At 41.5% G+C, this 4,685-nt stretch overlaps 1 non-coding gene across 1 annotated transcript; it reads left to right on the top strand.

The window, feature by feature from the left end:
* The first annotated feature begins 1,315 nt into the window (after positions 1–1,315).
* LOC136455819 (small nucleolar RNA R71) lies at positions 1,316–1,424 on the top strand. Its single transcript, XR_010759284.1, has one exon. It is a non-coding gene; the product is annotated as a small nucleolar RNA R71 (small nucleolar RNA).
* Positions 1,425–4,685: the final 3,261 nt, after the last annotated feature.

The following is a 4,685-nucleotide window of genomic DNA, read 5'->3' as shown; positions in this document are numbered from 1 at the left end:
TTAACTGATTCTTCTTGAGGTTGTCTGACCTTATTCTTCCTTCTCCTGTTGTTCTTCTTGTTGGTCACTGTTGTCTCTTCGGGCAGGTACGACGTTTGTGGATGTCCAAGAGATCGCAAGATGCGGTTCTTGAAAGAAAACTTTTCCTTCCTATCCTTGATTGTGAAACAAATCTTGGCATTGTTCGCGTAGATGATGTATTTTGTAGTGCTTAGGAAAGGTCAGCCCAAAATAATGGGTGCCCTTACATCTCCACCTGTTTCCAAAACTACAAAGTCTACGGGAACATATGATTGTCCCACTCGAACAATGGCATCTTCAAGAACTTCCTTGGGGTAACAGAGTGACTGATCTACAAGCTACAAACATATATTTGTGTACAACAAAGTCTCTCCATTAATTTGATCATAAATTACCTTAGGCACGATGTTGACACTTGCTCCAAAGTCATAGACAGCTTCTTGAAAAATGTGAGGTCCAATGGCGATAGGGATGACAGGTCTCCCTAGACCTCTCTTCTTTTCTAGCAAGGTATAATCTATCCACCTTCCCATCGATGGTTGTATACAGTAGTATGCTTCATTGTGAATATCGACAACATTTTTAGTTTCTAGAACTTTTGGTTGCCCTGGAATCTTACCTTTGTTGGATGGAAGAACAGCAGCAGCCAGCTGAGCTATTTGTGATTCTATCATTTTATTAAAGCTATGCTAGTTATTAATGGCAGAAGCAAAGTTATCCATTCTATTATTTATGTTCTCTAGAATTTTATCATTAGTAGGTACCTTTCTAGATAATCCCTCCATAAGTTTGGATTGGCCAGCAATTAATTCTCTCAAGGGTGGTTGATTGAAATTATTACCTTGACAGTTTGGTCTCTGTTGCTGATTCCATCCTTGGTTCTACTGAGGACAAAAGTAGTAGTTGTTGTTGTTGACAAAGTTCACATCCTCATGGTTTTCAGGATAGTTGCTCCCTGAATGCCCAATGTTTCCACACTTCACATGTCTTGCGAGAATCATGAATGTGCATGACTTCTTGCTTCTCATTGGCTCGATCTTCAAGCTTCTTCATCAGTAGGTCCATCTTAGCAGACAACATGTCTACCTCCTTGAGTTGATGCATACCTCCACCTCTCGTGCGGGTCTGAAGACGCTCTTCATTCCAACCTTGGTTGGAGGCCATCTTCTTCACAAGAGCTGTTGCAGCTGGTATGGTGAGTGGCAAGAATGCACCTCCAGCAGCAGCAGCCATAGTCTCATGGGTATTGTTGGTCAACCTATGGCAGAAAGTCTGTATGAGTAGCCAATTCTCCATCCCATGATGAGGACATTCCATAATGTAATCCTGAAAGCGTTCCCATGCCTTAGGGACAAATTCATTATGTTGTTGCTAAAAGCTTGAGATTCTCCCACATAGAGCATTGGTCTTGCCTATGGAAAAGAACTTGGCTAGGAAGGTAGCGGAGCAGTTATTCCATGTAGTATTTCTATCTTTGTTGACGTAGAACCATTGATTTTCCTTCCCCAAGAGTGAGAATGGGAAGAGGTTAAGTAATATGGCATCTTGGGTTACTCCTTTGATGGTGAAAGTGCTACATATCTCCAAGAAGTGTTGGAGATGTGCACTCGCATCTTCATGAGCCTTTCCACAAAACTGGCTTGCTTGCACCATGTTGATGAGAGCTGGCTTGAGCTCAAATCTATTATCTCCAACATTAACTGTCAGTCCAGTATGAATGTTGGCCGTAGTTAGAGCAGAGAATTCATGGAGAGTCATATTAGCCATAGCTTCAAATTCAGGTGTTAAGCTTTGGCTTATATGGCTATCTTCTGACTTTAAAGCTAGAACTTTCTTCAGTTTAGCTCTAGTCCTCCTGATTAATGCTTCTAGATCTTCAACGTAGTTTGTCGGAAGGTCAAAACTAGTCATACATTACCCTGCATAAGATACATAAGTAGAAAAAACAAGGGTAAGCCTGTTTAAGTAGAGGTTAATAGTTATTTTTGATCACATCAATAAGTATAAGTTTATCAATGCTTCCTTTGCCTAGCTACCATCTCTGGCAACGGCGACAGAAATGCTTGTTGACATTTCTTAGCGTTGCTACTAAGAATGGAGTTTTAAATCTAGTCTCTAGCGACAACGCCAGAAATGCTTGTTGGTATTTATTAACTTGTCACTTGTTTTAATAGCCACCTATTATAAACCTATATCTCTTAACATTACTTTACTAGGTTGTCATCCCTAGTGATGATGCCAAAGATGCTTGTTGGTACTACATAGCATTACTACTAGAATAATACTAAGCAGTTCTTTATTAATTTATGTGACTAGGAAGAATAGATATGAATATATGAAAGGAATCTACAAGCGCACAGATAATTATACCATTGTAGCACTTCACCCGGGAGTATTCTAGGTATTGTTATTTATATTTTTACCGCAAGGAAGGTCTAGCATGGACATATATTGATAACATATACTATTGATGGAGAAGTAAACCATAACCAATATCTACTCATAACAGGGGTAAGTCATAGGACAAGATATATGACAAGTATTGACTAATGATAATGATAAATCACTCAGAATACTCCTTTCTATGTCACTAGCATGGTCAGGTAGAATATTAGAGAAATAATTCCTAAGTCATTCTTAATTATAAGTCAAAGCATATATTGATTAGTGCAATTATACCTAGTAGTCATTGCTAAGATCATCTTCATATCTACACATAAGGGATATTACTAAGGAAGATTAAGAACGAAGCTTATTCTTCCTTCGTAACTGGACCCTACGTGTGCCTATATTCGGGGAGTGGACTACAAAGGACTCATTGGGAGTGTCACATCCGTGATCTACCACATGTTCCAGAATATATGGTGTATCCATAGGTAAAAAATGGAGGTACAAAAGAGAGAGGGTAGAAAGATTATACCAAACCACGCTATTGACACGATCAGGAATCCAAGCGAAGCATGCTGGCCTCCCTCAAGACCTAGCCTAACTAGCTATGCCCTAGAATATGGTGGAGCTCTAAGGATGATTAGAGTTTTTGTCTTCTCAAATGACTTGATGATTGGGGTTATGCCTAGGGGTGGTAGGGGCTGATATATATAGGCCGGAGCGTCCAACATTGGCCCTTGGATCAAACCGACTTAAAGGACGGCATAGATGCAACCTAGGAGGTGGTGGAGAACCGACATTCGAAGGAGGGGCTAACATATGGGCCCGGGGGGTCAGGCGTCCTCTCTGCCTCGGCGTGGAGTCCTCTTGAGTCTTCTAGAGTCTCCTGATGTCCATTTCGCTGTGGATAGGCGTGATTAAATCTAACATGTAGGTCCACCTTGATGGTTTTCTTGATAAACCCTGCAGAAAATACAGATTCACCAAAACTCATAAAATTTGTTAGTTTAAACCCCTAAACCTTCGTTGGTAATTATATTTATGCCCTTATACATGTTATATTGACGGTTTATAATGGTTGTTAACTATCATCAACTGTGTTGTCTTGTTTTCTCTTGTTTTTTGTTGTGTGTTCTGATATATTCTTTTGTCCTTTAGCTAATTTGACCAAGGCCATGGAGACCCCTATCCCAGGGGAGAAACATGTTCCTACTGGCTTGGATCTTGCTTAAGTGGGCTTGTACGCGGCTCCGAAGGCCCCGCTACCCACTAGAGCTAGTCCTTCGGTGCGCGCCCCCTTGTTGGCAGAGGTAGGCTTTGTTGACTTGTTCTATTTTATGATTTAAGTTTTTCTTCTTTGATTCTTATGGACCTCTTATGTTGCAGGTGTAGGTTCTACCGACACACTAAGTGGGTGGGCGGAGTACCTGCATACTCTTTACACCAAAATAGGAGGTTGTAGTTGCATTCTTTTTGTGTTTGCTAAGTTTTGCCTTACTTCTTATATTTTCCTTTCTTACCAGATCGTACTCATCAACATTTTAAGAAAGTGGATTTCTACAAGTTGCTACGTTATAACCTTCAGCACAATTGTGTGGTGAGTGTGGAGGCCTCGTATCTTCTATTTGAATTGGCTTTTTTTATGTGTGTTGTTTTTAGGGGCATCATATGGCGGAGGCTCTTGAGGAGCGCGTGTCTAAGGAAATTATAAATTGGGACAAGGCCATTGAAGCCCTTCAAAAAGAGCTCGACAAAGTTGAGGACGAAAAGAAGCAACTTGCTAGGGAAGTTGCGGATCTTCGTGTTGCTTGTCAGACTGTTTAAGATTTAAAGATCCAAGTGGGGGGCCTGGAAAAGACAGTTGCTGGTTTGAAGGCCATAGAGGAGCTGGCCTTGGCCCGCTTGCAGAAGGCAAGTGATGTTAACGAAAGTCTTTGGAAGGAGATTGATGTAGAGATGTCTTCGAGCAAGGCCTTGAGCATGCAAATTGATCTACTAAATAAGCGGCTAGAAGAGGCGAGGGCTGCTAGTCTATCAGCCGCCGAAATGTACCAGTCAGCCCTAGCTAGTTTTGGCGGTGTGACCTCCCCTCTGTCGGCTGATGCCTCCGCCTATGGCGTGTTTACTTAGCTAAAGGCCAACTTTGCTAAGCTGCTAGAGTTTGTTGGAGGCGCTATGGTTTTTGGTGCACTCTCCTATGCCACCAACCTTTGCAAGACTCTTGTCAAGCTAGATTGCACATCATTAGCCTAAAAGAGTGGAAGGAATTTGAAGGG

This window comes from Miscanthus floridulus, chromosome 5 (assembly GCF_019320115.1).
Source record: "Miscanthus floridulus cultivar M001 chromosome 5, ASM1932011v1, whole genome shotgun sequence".
Lineage (NCBI taxonomy): Eukaryota > Viridiplantae > Streptophyta > Magnoliopsida > Poales > Poaceae > Miscanthus > Miscanthus floridulus.
The sequence above is the reverse complement of the archived record's forward strand: the minus strand, read 5'-3'. Positions and strand labels throughout refer to the sequence as shown.